At 50.3% G+C, this 15,138-nt stretch overlaps 2 long non-coding RNA genes across 2 annotated transcripts; one reads left to right on the top strand and one right to left on the bottom strand.

The window, feature by feature from the left end:
* The first annotated feature begins 429 nt into the window (after positions 1 to 429).
* Positions 430 to 10,033, top strand: LOC130159355 (uncharacterized). The gene is made up of 3 exons (XR_008825716.1): positions 430 to 3,003; positions 5,843 to 7,073; positions 9,420 to 10,033. It is a non-coding gene; the product is annotated as an uncharacterized LOC130159355 (long non-coding RNA).
* Positions 10,034 to 12,960: 2,927 nt separating this feature from the next.
* LOC130143789 (uncharacterized) lies at positions 12,961 to 14,572 on the bottom strand. Its single transcript, XR_008819871.1, has 3 exons — positions 14,528 to 14,572; positions 13,933 to 14,014; positions 12,961 to 13,519 (listed from the first exon to the last, which is right to left on the bottom strand). It is a non-coding gene; the product is annotated as an uncharacterized LOC130143789 (long non-coding RNA).
* Positions 14,573 to 15,138: the final 566 nt, after the last annotated feature.

The following is a 15,138-nucleotide window of genomic DNA, read 5'->3' as shown; positions in this document are numbered from 1 at the left end:
CTTGGTTTCTGCCTTTCCTAAGGGTTGTGTGCGCAGGGAGGCAGCCTCCTCTTTATATCTCTTTCTAGTTGCTATCTGTTGTTGAGTTTGGTTTGCGAGGTTGAATAACAGACTAGTAGCTGTTATTACCGTTATCCTGTGGGGTTTGTATCCCTTTCCGGTAGTAGCAGTCCCTAATGTTCCCAGTCGTCTTTGCCTCTGGCACTTGCCTGGCACACTCGGTACTGTAACGTCTAAGACTGGGAGCATCCCAAGACGTTTTTTTTAAGGCACCTGGCAAATGTCACATGGGGTGTGAGCTAATGTGTTCTATTGTGATCTAGTCACGAGGTCATCAAACACTTGCCGTGGCAACCGCATTCCACAGTATAGTGGTGGGTCACAGCTTGGAGGTGGGGGTGGGAGGGGTGGTCCGTGAGCAGGGGAAACCCCCTGGGAGAAATAAAATCCTGTTTCTCTAACTCTTATTTATATCCAAGCTCAGCTGTGGGTCAATCTGTGGTAGCAGCAATTAGAAGTGAAGGTGCAGAGGGCACCTTCCCCACTGAAATTCAAAAGTTAATTTGGGATAATGCAACTACATTTGAAAAAGAATTCAATCTTGGTGGTATCTAGTCAATTTTACTTACATTGCTGATTAAATTATTAAATTGTTCTTATCTCGACCCTCGACTTTGAACATTCCTTTCCAATTCTCCTCCCCACCCCTCTGGGTGGTGGGCAGTCAACAAGCAGCTGTGTGGTGCTTGGTTGCCGGCTGGGATTAAACCCCAACATTTTGGTATATCATAAAACAAAAACCCCAGCTTCAGCCACCCAAACCACACAAATGAGCACATCACAAATAGCTCTGCTCGACTATCTACTTACTGTGGACCTGTAAGCGTGTAAATGACCAGTATCCTAGTTATGGCACAGAGGCAAGAGGTGAGCATGCCACCACTCTGTGAGGGTAAGAGGAACTGACTGTCATCTTGGGGTGGAGGGTGGTGATGTGCTCCCCCTGTCGCCAGTAGTGTGTCGTCCCCCCCCCCCGCATTCTAACCTGTGTTGCATCACAATGCTCAAGTGATGACCACCAGTGGTGGCGGTGACGGGCGGCTCTGGTCCTGGCTCACAGTGCGTTCCGGGAGACAGATAAGAGCCCGACAGCCAAGGGCTAGTTTGAACAACGTGCCCACCTGGCAGTGCTGGCCACGGTCTGACTCAGGCCAAGCCTGGAAGAGGCTGACTTCTGTAGGCGGTGTGCAGATGTGACTGTGAGGTAATTCTCTGACTCCGTTAATCTTGGACGGCCCAGGGCCCGTTGAGCTCTGCCGTGCAGCACCAGCTGGCACAGCTCTCGCCTTGAGTAGGGATGCCTCTCTAGGCTATATGCAGCATTTTATCTCTGTTTTGCTTGTTTCTGAAGGGAAAACCTTCATTTGGGAACGCTGAGCACCGTAGGAAAAGAGCTGAGGCTTGAAATCCACAGCAAAGGCACGTAGTGCTGACCTGCACCCAGTTCCTCGCAGCAGGATGTTGTGCCAGGAGAGGGCAAGAACGTGGGCAGCAACGGGGCCTGCGCCTGTGGGTGTTGATGGAGCCAGCGGCTCGGGCGATCACAAGTCGAGCAGGGTGTTGCACGTGGTAAGAGAGGTGCATCCTCTCGCAGCACGTCTTGCTGACCTACTGAATTGTGTTTTCCCATCAGCACGATCGGCACATTGTCCTTGTTTCACTGTTCACTGAAAGCCATTCCCACAGGTTACCGAGGAGCTGGACTGTAAAGCCAAGGAATCGGGAGCAGGTACAGCCACAGGCAGACAGAGTATGGTTCTTAAGTAGCTTGCACAATGGCATAATTTACTGTCTCCGCTGGGCTCTTGTGAGCGTCAGCAAAGGGATTCAGCAAAGCCTTCAGATTCTCACTGTGTCCCTGCCGCTGAGACTTCAAGAGCCACTGTCCCCTGTTCTCTTTGCAGCTGCAGTGCCACTGGGAGCAGTGGGTTTGGAGGGCAGGCTCCCAGGGAGGTGGGAAGAGGGGAGAGCTTCCAGCCAGGGCTCCGCCGTGGGTGGGAGGCGACAAGGGTGGGGAAGAGTATGACAAGGGAATCGGGGAGGCAGAAGCCCTGCAAAGAGCCAGGTTTCTGCAGGTGGGTGGTTTGTTTTCACTCTAGCGCTTTGGCTGATTAAGGGCGGGACTCTGAGCTGAGAGGCTTGGCTAAAAGGCCAGAGCAGTGCACCTGCAGGAGCACATCACAAGACTGGCTCCCAGTGTGCTGGGAGGGCTTGGGGTATCGGCAACCTGACTGCTTTGCAGCTGAGCGTCTCCTTGGTGCGCGAAGTCAGTGGTGGCAAGATTCAAAATGGGCATGTCTGTAGGAGAAGGCCTCAAGGGCAAGAGTCCAAGTACTGATAGCCTGATGAATAGAGACTCGTTAGAACTTGTAGGGCACAAGCCCTGGGAACAAAGGAACAAGCTAACTGCAGACCCCTGAGCCGTTACAGTTGAGGAGGCAACCAGACGGACAGAGAAACGAGTAGCCAGATAAGGGAACGGAGAGCGCCGATATGTAACTTTGTTAATCAAGAAAGCCGCCCATAAGGAAACCCCCTAATTTTGGAATAGAAATTGTTGCTATGTCAAGGTAAACTAGTAAGTTCCTATTGTTTTAACGGTGTGCCTTAAATATCAACCAATCAGTGTTTTTTACGCTTAAGATTTAAGCAATCAGTGTGTAATATGTAGAAGGTAGAAACGTATATAATTGTAAGACAATCACTAATAAACCGACAACTTGCTTGCATCAAGCTGCGTCCCGTCTCTTCATTCGCCGCACATGTCGGTCTTTTCACTCCCTTTTTTTGAGGCTCTGCAAATGAGAACAGAGCGCTACGGTGAGCTACTAAAGAAAGAAGACCTACATCTGTCTGTCTTCAGATTCCCCAGATGTTCTCAGTGAGCTGGGTGAGAAGAAAGCCTATGGGACTGGAGGACCGCTGGGTCACAATCACCACAAGGTAAACTGTGGGGTCTGTTTCCTTACAGGGCCTTTTTTTTTCCTTTCTTTTTTTTTTTTCTATTTGTCCCTCCTTGCACCTTATTTGATGTTACTCTGTTGATGTGGTTTTGACTTGATCTAGTCGTTATGGTATGGAGTGTTGGCACAGCTGGAAAGGGTCTTTTTTGCTCAACTTGGACACAGGATTTGCCAGGTCTAAAGAAGCAAACAACATTTGTTTATCCTTTGCTCTTCCTCTGAAAAACTACCCGGTTCCTGTGATGTGCGTAACTTTGTACTTAAGCAGAAACTTGCCTTTAAAAGAGGCTGTGGCTGATGCTTCCTAGTTCCGTGGCTGCATGCCCAGATTTTATTTATGGTCCTTTTGGCTGTATGTCACAGTGTGCCATATATGCAAAGTAACACAGCACTTTATTTGGCGAGCTTTCATTTTGCGTGAGCTTGTCTTCCCTTGCCCTTCTCAAACATTTTCAGATCACGGCTGAAAGGCTCTTAACGCGGAGACACTTCGTAAGGCAAGGATTATACTAGAGCAGTGTTTTGCTTAAGGTTTCTGGGCAGGAAAGAAACACAACCCCCCCACCACCAAAAGCAGAGGTGCCTTTACTAGCTGTCCCAAAGGCTGTTGTATATGGTAACCCTGATAGCTTACAAGCTGAGCCTAAAAGACAGCTTTCAGGGCAGTAAGGCATGAGTAAGGTGGAGAGAATCAAGCTGCCTCTCCAGTCTCCTGTTCTAAATTTTGTGTAGGTGAGGAGAAGGACATTTGCACCGAGGTTTTTGTGTTTTGCTGTGAGTACATCCACCGTGCTGCTTAGTGTAACTGCACCATTGCTCGCCCTTTCTCTTTTGATTTGGTAACTCTGGCCTCGGTGCAGCAGTGGAAGCAAGCCGAGGACGGTACGGGGCTCAGCAGAGGAGACTGCAGGGCCTGCCCTGTCCCTGGGGAGCTTCTTGTGACAGGTGAATTTGGGAAGTCCTGTAGAAGGAGAAAGTCCCTCCGAGCGGCCTTGTCAGGCTTTGAAGCGCCTTAATGAAACCGGCCGTCTGGTGGTGGGAGACTGGTGGCATCAGTAACAGGGCAACTTGCTTGTTGCTTTTTGCTTATTTACTTAGCATCCTCCTCTCTTGGGATTGACTCTCCATGCATTTCCACGGGCAGTTCGGTGCCTGCATTGCCATGTTAAAAAGGCATGAGGGAGATGGGTATGTGTGAAATACTTGATGCCAGGAAACTGACACGGTGTAAGAGGAGACTTTTCTTTTTTCCTTGACTCGACCTGGAACTATCAAGCTTGGATGATCTGAGATCCATGTAAAACACTGTGTTGCAAAGCACAGCTGCAGGTGTAGCTGGGAGAGTGTGTTTCCTTCTGTTCAAGTTTGTATGCCAAGGCTAATGCTTTGTAACGTACGCTACAAGACGGTGTTGCTTCATTCCAGCCTGCAGTGGAGGCTGCCGGCTGTTCCCACTGCCGCCTTGTGTCCTTGCACAAGACTGTTGCTGCTATCGCAGCCCATCCAAGGAGCCTCTGTTCTCCTGTGGAAGCCACTGTGTTTCCATCAGTTCCGTTTTCACTATGAGATAAAGGAAGTTCCAAGGCAAGGGAGAGGAAACGTGCTCCTTACACTCCTCTTGTCTCTTCAGCCGGCATTTTTGCCACAGGTGCTTTCTGCAGTAACAGCGATAGTGATACAGTCCTTGGAGAGCTCATGCCTTCACAGTACATTGCAGGTGAATAGCCTGCTTAGTGAAATGGCCAGCTCTTCAGTATCAGCGTCCCAGGGAGCAGCTGGCTGTCCCGTCAGCCTGGGTGCAGGAAGCCTCTAGTAAATGTGACAGTTTTCTGTAACTTGGCTCTCGGCGAGTATGAGGTCCACGCTGCTCCCCCATTTCTGAATGCCTGCCTAATTCTCTGTCAGGCTTTTTTCCCTCCAGGGCTCCTTTGAACCTTTCTCGTATGCTGTCGCTCGGCACTGAGGCTGCTTGTGCTGCGGGCGTTCTTTGAAGTCAGCATTCTCCGGTGGTGTCAGCACTATTCCTGTAGCCCCAAGCCAGACGAGCCACCCCTCTGTCCCACATTTGTCATCCAGGTCTGGCTTACTCGCCAGCCAGAGGGCCTCCTGCAGCCTTGCCTGCTGCTGCCGAGCCACATCTGTGTTGAGTGGGTTTTTGGATAGCCTGGGGTTGTTCTAGGCAAGAATCTGCCAGTGAGGTTTGTATGTAATGCTGTCTGGGGTTATTGTCACTTAGGGAAAGTTTTAGGAGCTGAAACAGGAGGAGGAGGAGGAGGAGATGGCTGTTAGAGTCAGCATCCTAGAAACGGCAAGAAGGGGTCATGGAGTTGGAGACTAATAAGGATTTTTGCCACAAGCGCAGGTGGAAAAGTAAGAGGAAGACAATGACGGCAGGTTTCAGGAAGACTTTGGGCTGCGCTTATGTTAGGGAGGGGACCAAGTCCTTGTCAAGGTGCATCCACAGCAATATTCCTGTCAAACGAATGTGGGAAAGCATTAGTGCCTGTATAAAGGGCAGTGGTGAGAGCTGCAGTAGTGGGGGGCCGTTCCTCTCTGTCCCCGAGGGCAATTAATTCAAAGTGGAGCCGCTGCAGGAAAGCGCTGCGGTAGTAACTGGGGGCTCACAGTGTGCTTGGCTTTAGGCTGCGGCTGTAGCAGACTTGCCGTGTGCGCTTCTGCTTGTGCTTCACCAGATTTAGCCTGAAGATGCTGCAAGCGAATGCATGAGAAGCTCTGTAAGGATGGATGTGGGAGGTGGTGCTATCAGCAGTTCCTTCACCTCCTTGTTGAAGAGCTGGTGGTCTTTCTTGATGTTGCAGTGTTTGAGATCATCCTGGCGTACCTGGAGAAGAAAGACTGGAAGGACGCCTTGTCAGTGTCTTGCCACAGCGGAAAGGGGCTGTTGCATTGGGAGAGGCCGATGATTCGTCCAAGCGTGCTCTGTCTGGAAAAAAAGATGGAGACGATGACTCGGACAGCGACTAGGCTTCACAATGAGACGATGGGAAAGATGGGGCACGTAGTCCGTGGGATGAAGTTTGGACGTGAAGTGGTTCCGCTCCAAAGACCATCTGCTGCCCTTGTGACACCGGATTGTCCCAATGCTCGATAGTTCCGTAGCTGGCCCAGAGCTGTTCCTGGACATGAAGGGCAAAGATAAATGTGGGTTTTTTACCCTGAAGCTTCCGTATTAATAGCTTATTTTTGTAAAAAATAAAGTAATGGCAAATGTAGAATTTATTTTGTTTCCCAAGGAAGCGATTGCATTCCTTTTTTTTTTTTTTCACAATTCTTTTAAATGTGACTTTTTCTACATACCAAGTTGGGCACGTTACCCAAGAGCATTAGTAGATGCTATTTGAATGGATGCCGCCTTCTCTGTTTCTGCCCTAAGTTTTCTTGAAAGCGGTGAATGGTGACCTCACAACCTGTTCCGCTAGTGCTGTTGCCAAGTGTGCATGAACACTCGGCACAAACAAGCAGAAATTCTAATTTTCCTGAGCTCCTCAACAGACAATCACCAGCAACCAAACTGCCTTCATCAGCTGAGCCACGCTGACTTGTATACCATGCGCAGATAGCTGGGGTCGGTAGATGAGCTACGAGCGTGGGGTTACGCCAATGCTTTAGACTTCAGCTTGAGCAGGATGGACGTCTGCGCAAGCGCGAATCACGTGCCTTGGTTGGCACATGGTGCGCATGGAGTTGAGGCGTCACGATCGCTTTTGGTTACTTCTCGGTCCTCCTAGCAAAATTGATCACGGAGCCTCAGAACAGTACCAGGAGACAGGAGCTCTCTCTTTCAAGTCACTTACTGAGTTTCAGTAGGTCTGATTTATGACATGATCCTGCGTGCATTGTTTTCTCTGTCAAATATTTTTCCTTTACAAAAAGAGGCATAGTCTCAGTTTTGGCTGGATGTTCTGGTTCCACTCATTTCTAACTGACTGAAGTGCTCTTGCAAAGGACGGAAACGGAGACCGTGGAAGCGTGGCTTCGCTTCAGGCTTGTGAGCCTGCCCCATCCCTTTCTCCTGTAGGGACTAGCCAGGTAACTGCAGCTTCTGAGCAAGTACAGCTTCCGCGCGGGTCAGCTGAAGAGCGTAAGAAGACGTCATCGTAACTGTTGTTCTGAGCTGAGCTGGAATCAGGGGGCTGACCCAGGCATGGCTTGGCTTGTATCCATTTTCATTCCTCCCTCTGTTGTTACTGCTTTCAAACGGAGAGTAGAAGTGGGATCCCCACAGGCCTGTAAAGGGTTGGCAACCAACAGGTTGTGGCTTTCTACAGTCGGTGCGTTTCTGTCTGTTCTTTTTGAACAGCCGTAGAAAAGCCTGTTCTGTTAGAAGGGTGGCTAGTGGCTCAAGTAATGTGGGCTTTTTTGTTAGGCTTTACAGAAATGTGATTGCTTTTGTTCCCGAAACGAGATCAGCTTTTTCATGAGAGCATTGCTGCTCTTATTTCTGTAACAAGAAGTGCAGCGTGAGTATGCCCACCGTCTATTACACTGATTCTCTGATGTAAACGTGCCAAGCAATGCAATTACAAGGAGCTACATCGTTACAGCTGAGGTTCTGCGCGTTAATGCACATAGCACCTATTAAACCTGATCTAAGGCTCTTCAGCCTCTCTAAGGTTTCCTTAAGATGGTTTCGTACACGTGCCTCATCTCCTCAGGCTTGAGAGTGCACGAGCAGGTGGCACAGACAAACTGGGGACTTTGGAGACTTTCTGAGTGGGTCCGAAAGCCTCTTACGGCATTACGCAGCCTGTCCTGCATCGTTGCCAGTGAAATGAGGCCAACGCGCCATGCGCATGCACGTATTTTCAGATCAAGCTGTTGCAAATCTGAAGCTTACCTGCCTGTGGAGAAAGAGAAGGAAAAGGTGGTCTGCGGTATGTTGCTCTTAGCACCGGGAGCCTTCCAGCTCGGCAGCATCACAGCAGCTTGGGGACCGGCTGTGCGGCCTCTTTGTACACATTGCTTGTCTCAGTCGCCCGCTCTTCCTGTCCTCTCGCTGGCGCCTTAGCCAGGAGTTGGGGCATTGCTGCTGTTTCCCTTTGCTCTCTCTTTGTGCTAAGCTCGTCAGGTGATACTAGGCTGAAGTTCATGCCTGTGGTCATGCGTCGTCTCTCCCGGATGCTGTCCTCGGGGTGTGTTAACTGGCGAGATAGAACAGCAAGCGAGAGTAGACTGGGGTTTCGATGGGCTCAGCCCTCTGGCTGCTGCTGCAGTTCTCAGCCTTTCAGCGTCCTACAGTTCTGCAGCCACCTAGAAGAGGCTGTTCTTGGCGGGCCTGGACTCACACCGATGTGCGCACTGACCCTTTTCTAAATGCTTCAGGTGCCTGGCTGTTCATCAGTGTATTCACCAGCTGTAGACACGATCCTAAGAGAGTAAAGGGGTGATTTGCTTTCAGGCAGCCGGTTGCGGCTATGTGAAGCGACGTGTTCAAGAAGCCCCAAAGGGCCCATTCTTGCAGTGAGTCCAGTGTGAAGTCACTGTTGAAAACAGCCAAATTAGTTGCAGCACATGAAAATTGCCCCAGCGTCAGGTCAAATGCGAGACGCTGAAACCTTTGGCTTTGGACGTTTGTGAGAGGTTCTGAGAGAACAGCTTGTAAAAGCAAGCGTGCTTGTGCGATTTGTGACCCCTCCAGCGCTTGCCATGGTGCTGCAACTCCTCCTGAGAGAGCAGGGAGGCAGTCCTCCTGTCTCACCAGCGTCTTTTTGCAGCATGAAAGCGGAGGCTGGTAGGCTGGCCATGGACCGACACGCCTGGGAAAAAGCATGCTGAGCGGTCTTGGCCTTGTGCTATATTTTGCTTGGGTCCTGATATACGTGCCGCCACGTACTTCACATGCTGTGTCCTGTGTCTTTGTTTAATGCCCGAGTGTCTGTGGCTGCCTCTGTGAAGAAGGTCGCGGACTCGCCAGGTAGTACGTCCTACCTCTGCAGCAGTGGTCAGCTGGTTGAGAAGTCAGGGGGGCCAGCAATGCGTATTGGGGGACGTTTGAGTGATTCAGTATTTTTAATCTCATCTTACTTTGTTGCAGGGAACACCTGTTAGATATTTTTTCTTGTCTTCTCATGTAGAAGGAGAGTGGGTGTGGGCTGGGGAAGTCAGTTACCCTGGTGTGAATTGTAGAATCCAGGTGTGCGACATGACTGACTTTCTTGCGAGGACACTGTTAGTGCATTTCTTCTGGCTTCCTGTCGTTCTCAGACAGAATTGAAGTGTTCCTTTACTTAACTACAGCGAGTAAGTTACAGAGCTGGTAATAGTCAGTGTTATTCTAATGCATTTTATTCTACTTCTTGACTGCTTCATGACATTGTTTGGAACGGCTGCACAGGTAGCTGAGTTTAGCGCTCTGTGTTTGTTTTTGTTTTTCAGGAGGCTCTGAAAACTTGGCCATATTCAGTCATCACGATCCAGTGGATAACTCCTGCTTACTTCTGCGTTTGCTGTGCACTCCAAAGAGTTCACGTATTTCTCGAGTGGGCCAGCTCTGCAGTGATAAGATTACGTCTGGGGAGAAGGATAGAAAGGAGTACTTGCAGAAGAAGCTTAGTTTGCAAGCTGAGGACTTCACGGAGCATTTAGCAATAGTTGACATGGATGTGTGACTGTTGAAGTCAGGGTACTACCCGAACCTTCTCAGTAACAGCAGACACATCCTAAAGACTAGAGACTCCCAGCTTTTTGGGGTAGGGACAAGCAATAGTTCAGAAGCTGGGACATCTAATTTTATCAGAGGACACAGAAACGTCGCTGCCTCACAGAGCAGTCTTGAGAGTTACTCTGCCGCTGCTGCACCCTGACGTGATTGTAAGAATCTGCTTCAGCTTCTCGTGCTAGTGAATCCAGGCCTCTAATAAGGCAGGCAGGTGGGATCAAGGATAACGTAACACAAACAGCTTTAATGCTTATCTTGAGTCACACGTTGAACATAACCTTGTTCTTCTCTTTATTACTAGGATGGGTGAAGTGCCCTTGAGAGAGCTTTGTTGTCAGATGTCTAGCAAATACAGTCACGGGTGCTTTGGAAAGGGAAATGGGTGAGAGGGTGCAATTGATTGTAACTATCCTTGCAAACTATTGCCCTTCTGGCTCTTACCACGTTTGTTCCATGACCTGTCAGCTTCAAAGTTCATGGAGGGAATGCAACCGTGCTGTTGAAAGACTACATTAATGTGGTTGCTTTAGTTTTGGTTCTGTTCAGTAGTGATCCTGTGAGGCCTCTGCGATGTAATTAAGGTTTTCAGGCTCAGCTGCTGCAGCATGGTGCTGAGGGACAGCTGGTAGGAAACACTCAGGACAGAGATTTGAATGGGACTAAGACAGTCATGAGTACAGCCCAAAAGCATTTGGTCAAGTTCAAGTGTGGCCCGTTCAACAAGTCATTACCACAGCCCTGTCAGTGTGTGGTCACTTAACCCTGCTGTCTGGTTTCCAGCTGACTTTGTAGTGTTTACACCTAAGACACCAGGGAAGTTGCAAAGCACTGCCAGCTCCTGTCCTGCTAGAAGCTCCGTCCCCATTTACTGCAGACGGCAGACTCCTAGTCTTGTGCAGCTGTACAGAAATTACATATCTCGGAAAATGTTCCCCATTTACATGGCTTTGTGCGAATGAGTTTCTGCCTCTGTGGTCTGAGTTGGCAGGCAGACCTGAGTAATGCCCACTCTGTGTGACTGGCCTTTGGCCAGCCATTCATAAAAACTCTGTTTCCTGAATGTGCGGCCACACGTTCCTTCAGCCTTACCAGCCTGCTCCGCTGGGGGCTCTAGCACAGCTGGGCACGTGCAGCAGTGAGTGAGCAGCACGAGAAAGCCGAGCTGAGGTAGGCCACCGGGTCTTGGCATACTCCTCTCCTGCAGCGGGAGATGGGAATGGAGGTGGTAGTTGTGACTATAGCAGGCATGATTTGAAGGCAGGGGCCCTTGGAAAGAGAACACTGAGCTCTGCGCTGAGCTAAGCTCCTCTTTCTTTAACGCTGTGCTGCCAGGGTTTCTCTCCTTCCCCGCAAACGGCCAGATGCCTTGAGTGAGCTTGTCTGCACCGAATCATCTGAGTCTGGAAAACAGATGGGAGTAGGGTTGACTTGTCACCTTGCCTTGTTTTTGTGAGATTTAATTGGCAGAGGTATCTTTTAGATGGGTAAGCCCCAATTCTTCCGCTTTCACAGTCCACTCACAGGGCCTGAAAAAGGGCCAGATGCATTTCTGTCCTTGTTGGCTGTATTTCAACGGCTCGAGGTTTGCACGGTGCATTGGAAGGCTGGTTTTGGTCTCATCCTGTCTCGCCCGTGTCTCCCCCCTCCGCATTGGATGCTACAGTGTGTGCTGCTTCTCTGCCAGTCGTGAGAGCTGTGAAAGCAAATTCCAGCTTGCTGTGAGGCAGACGACTGCAGTCATTGTGCAGGCCACATGTGGCAAGTCCAGGGTCTTTCTTTTTCTTTTTTTTTTTTTTTCTTTTCTTCCCCAGTGCCTAGGGCTTGGTGTGCATCTCTGCAGACAGGGTGTGCGTGCCCCTCTTCCTACCGCAGTATGTCTGTGACTGCAGAGCCAAGCCTACACACAAGAGCTCTTTGTGCAGGCCTGGCTGAGTCACGCAAACAGATGACCCTGATGCCAAAAGGCGTTGCCTCTGTCCCTCTTTTCATTTAGCTCGCGTCTCATGTACCTGTGCAGCGTGGTTGGGTTGAATGACTTGAGGACAAAATACAATGAACATCAAATTGTTTTATTAGGAAGTCTGAACGCCTGTCTTTATAATCTAAGTGCTCAGGTCACATATTTCTGTATGTGAAGGTGGCTGGGAGATGCTTCAGCGGCTGTGAATAGGGGAGGCCTCCGCTGGAAAAGGGATATCCGTGGTTTGGGGGCGGCCGTGGTACAGGTGAGATTTCTGGTAGAGTGTGAGGGCAGGACGGCCTCTTGTTTCCACCACACTTTCTCAGCTGTAGCTCTTCCCTGGGAAGAGCGTGTCTGCTTGCGCTGGACCTCTCTTTCTCAGCATTGCGGACAAAAGACGTTCTTTCTCCCTTTCTGGAAAACATTTTGGAAAAGCAAGCTGTATATTACGAGGCTAGGCTTAGGATGCTGTAAGGCTCGTTTGGCTTTGTTCGGTACGCAGCTGAGAGTATAGAAGCACATCTGCTCTTTGGCAAAGAAGCCTCACTGGGCACCGCTGTCGAAAAGCAGAGGTGCTTGCTTTGGAGGTTTCCTCTTCCTCCTTCTAGTTCTTAGGTAAGATTCCTCTTCACCCTCTCCTCCAGCTGAGTTCCAAGCAATAGTAAATGCTGGCAGCGTCAGAGCTGGCATGAGTGGCTTTGTTAAAATGATCACGTACGCTGGGACTGGCTTGTGTTGCCTCTGTGTGCTTCAGAAGGGGCACAAAGAGGTGACGGTGGCGTTCCTTGGCAGCGCCAGTATGTTTGGCTTGCCCTGACTGGGTAGAGGGTGCAAGAGTGGGCTTTGGTAGCTGGAAAGGTCTGAGGAGGCCTGACGTAGCCTGCAGAGAGTGAGGGCGAGATGTTAGCAGAGGGCGAATGCCAGAGTTTGTTGGCAGAGGGAGTTTCAGCTTGCGTGTGACTTACAGGAGCAGACCTCAGAATGTCACAGGCTCACGGAACGGCTGGGGTTGGAAGGGACCTGTGCAGGCCATGTCGTGCAACCCCCTGCTAAAGCCGGTTTGCCTCGAGCGGGTTGCACAGGGTCGCGTCCAGGTGGGGTTTGAGTATCTCCAGGGAAGGAGGCTGCACAGCCTCTCTGGGCAGCCTGTGCCAGGGCTCCGACAGCCTCCAAGTGAAGGTGTTTTCCCTCACACTCGGATGGAATTTCCTGTGTTTCAGTTGGCGCCCGTCGCCCCTTGTCCTGACGCTGGGCACCACTGAAAAGAGCCTGGCCCCATCCTCTTGACACTTGCCCTAAAGATATTTATGTGCACTGAGGAGATGCCCTCTCACTCTTCCCCAGGCTACACAGGCCCAGCTCTGTCAGCCTGTCCTCGTAAGGGAGATAGTCCAGTGCCCTGATGGTCTTTGTAGGTATAAACCGTGCACCGCAATGTAAAAGGAGGTTGCTCTCCAAGGGGTTTCCAGTGCTGCTAAAACTTGGTACTTGTATCAAACTTGTATCAAATGTGATACACGTGTAACTACACTTGTATCAAATTGCCTGGCGTGGCTTGTACTTAGGAGCATTTTTGTCGAAGGCTGGCCATGATCAACTGCAATCACAAAGTTACCTTTTTCACAGGAGGAGAACCCAAAAATTTCTGGTTGTGGGGTTTAGCTTATCCCTCATTGTGGCAACCTCCCTGCAGGTTTTACGTGGCCGGCGTCATTTCCCCGTCTAGGCTTCTCCGATGTGGAGGGAGAGGCTTCAGCAGAGTCGGGCTGTTGATGTTCTCTGCTGCACCTTCCTCAGATTTCAGCACGTCTTTCTCAGTCAGTTCTCAATCCACCAGGCTGAACACAAAGTCTTTCTCTGAAACGTGAAGGTAGCAGAAATTTTGTTCAAATTCCCACTTGCTGCTGATCTGGATGTTTGGGGGTGAATTCAGGAGTTCCCTTACCACGTTTTCAAAGGGCTTAAAGACACGAGAGAGACATTTTGTTTGCTTTCTGCCCGCCCCCAGCCGCCCAGAGCCCCAGTGGGAGAGCGCGTTTTTCCGCCCCGCACCAAACCGGAGAGCGCTGAGGTGTGAGTGACTGCTTTCTGTCTGCTGTCACCTGACTGCTCAGCGCAGCCACAGCTGGGCCCAGCGCACTTTGCTGGTCCCAATTCCTTCCACCTCGGCAACGCCACTCAGCTCAGGTCGATGAGAATTTCAGGGTTTGATGTGAATGTACAAGAGCGCGTGCTTCTCAGAAAGGGACGCAGGTGTGTATCTTTGTTACCTTGTTTACTTGCCCTTGCAAACCATTCTTGGATCTTGGTAAGGGAGTCTGTCTCCAAAAGTTGGCTGATTTTATCCAGCACCTAGAAGACGTACGGGATAGTGACCATGAAAGAAGAGAAGCTGATTCGTGACAGTTTTTGCATGTGTTTCCATTTAGCCCTAGCTGTGTGAGTGTGGGCTTTATGGCCTAGCCCAAGGTGTCCCATCAGGTTTGCCACAGTGTGAGCAAAGGACGCCAGCCTGCAAAAGGTGATGTTGCATGAGCGCCGTGTACGCGGCACTTCAGAGACACCGCAAGGAAACGCTAAGAGTGTTTACTACGTGGAAAGCCCCTTGCATGTGTCATGCCAGATTGACAGGCTGCTTTTTAGAGAACAAGTTTCAGCTGTGTCGTTCCACCAGTGATTGCCCATAGCAACTTCCAGGTAGGGGAGAGCAACTAAGGAGTAAATGCTAAATACAAAAGCCAGTAGTCTCCCCACGGGGGTGGTGGCGGTGGGAAATCTGGCCATTGAAGTCCCACACCATCCTCAAGAGAACTAGGAACGCATACCGTGATAGGAATCCATGTACGGTAGCCCTCGTGTCTTTACCTTTTTTTCCTGATCTGTGTCACCGAGGTCAGAACTCCCCTGGACGCAAGCACGGTCGCGCGAGCTGACGGATGGGGAGGAACGCTGGGTGAGAGGCGTGTCCTGGAGTCCCACTCTGTGTGCAGCTTGTGCAGAGGCTTGGAATCGTTTCTGCAGAAGCTTTCCAAAAGAGAAAGCAACGTGTAAAGGAGTGGCTTGACTCCATTTCTGCAGCGCTTAAAGGCAGTGTGAAACGTAGGGCTAACACTAGTCCCCAGCAAGGGAGTGCAGCAGAAAACACATCTGAAACTGTCACTCGCTTGGACAGGAACACCTGTAGGTTAACTGCATTAGGTTAACTGTTACAGCTTCTACTACACATTGCCGAGATTGCAGTACATATCTACGGCAAATGCGTAACGCTGGAGGAGAATGAGAGTGATGCCGGGTAACTACTGGTGGAAGTCAGGTGAGGAAGCCATTAAGGCTGCAGCTTGAGGCTAAAGAGTTATGGCAGCAGGAATCCTTTACTGGAATTTATGAGCACAGCTGCAAAGTTGGATCTGAACCTCAGTGTGTTGCTTCTAGAGAACGGTGTCAGCCCAAGCAGAACTGCTGGCAGTAAGTAATCT

This window comes from Falco biarmicus, chromosome 1 (assembly GCF_023638135.1).
Source record: "Falco biarmicus isolate bFalBia1 chromosome 1, bFalBia1.pri, whole genome shotgun sequence".
NCBI lineage: Eukaryota > Metazoa > Chordata > Aves > Falconiformes > Falconidae > Falco > Falco biarmicus.
This window is presented reverse-complemented; position numbering and strand designations above follow the sequence as displayed.